The 930-nt window shown below is 44.7% G+C and overlaps 1 non-coding gene across 1 annotated transcript; it reads left to right on the top strand.

Annotated features, from left to right (window-relative positions):
* The first annotated feature begins 317 nt into the window (after positions 1 to 317).
* Positions 318 to 424, top strand: LOC145564240 (small nucleolar RNA R71). Its single transcript, XR_014094778.1, has one exon. It is a non-coding gene; the product is annotated as a small nucleolar RNA R71 (small nucleolar RNA).
* The last annotated feature ends 506 nt before the right edge of the window (positions 425 to 930 follow it).

Below are 930 nucleotides of genomic sequence, written 5' to 3'. Positions count from 1 at the left end.
ATGAACTAGATGCATGTGAATTTTGACGCAGGGAAGGGGATAGAGAAGAGGATTGCAATTTATCAAACTTAGAAGATAAAGCATCTAATTTTGAATTAATCATGTTGATAGCATTTACCTCGTACTTTCCTCCTTTCTTGGAAGTGCTTCTCTCAATTGGGCTCCAATCGGTGTAGTTTTGAACTACATCCTCTATGATCTTTAGTGCCTCCGTGGGTGGCTTATTCATGATAGGTCCTCCCGATGCTCCATCCAAGAGTATCTGGTCCGCTCTCAAAAGACCTCTATAAAACCCATGGAGCAAGAGCCAATTCTCCATGCCATGGTGAGGGCATTGTTGTTGGTAGCTCTTGAATCTCTCCCAAGCATCATAGAGAGACTCATCGGGCTCTTGTTGAAAGTTCGAAATCTTGGACCTTAACTCCGCCATTTTCCAAAGGGGAATGAACCTCCCAAGGAATGCCGAAGTCACCTCATTCCATGTGTTCAATGAGTTCGGAGGCAACCTATCAAGCCAATCACTTGCACTCCCCGTGAGAGAAAATTTGAACATACTTAGAAGGATGTACTCCAGAGTCACCCCATTAGCCTTCACGGTGCTACAATACCGTGTAAATTGCTTAATATGTGCAATGGGATCCTCATGCTTGGCCCCGGAGAATCGATGGCCCTCGATCAAGGTGATAAGGGCGGGCCTTATCTAAAAATTATTTGCCTCGGTGGTGGGAGTAACAATCCCACTCGCTTCTTGGTATGATGGAGGGACACCAAACTCTCTCAAAGTTTTACATGTCGAATTGGCGGATAGGTGGAGAAGTTGGAGAATTTGTCCTTGGTGATTCTAATGGAATGGTGTCTCCACTAGATTCACTAGAACTAGAATGATCGGACTCAACCTCAATTTGCGATTCACTTGAAGTAGCACCGCTA

Source organism: Chenopodium album, chromosome 1 (genome assembly GCF_948465745.1).
Source record: "Chenopodium album chromosome 1, dcCheAlbu1.1, whole genome shotgun sequence".
Lineage (NCBI taxonomy): Eukaryota > Viridiplantae > Streptophyta > Magnoliopsida > Caryophyllales > Amaranthaceae > Chenopodium > Chenopodium album.
The sequence above is the reverse complement of the archived record's forward strand: the minus strand, read 5'-3'. Positions and strand labels throughout refer to the sequence as shown.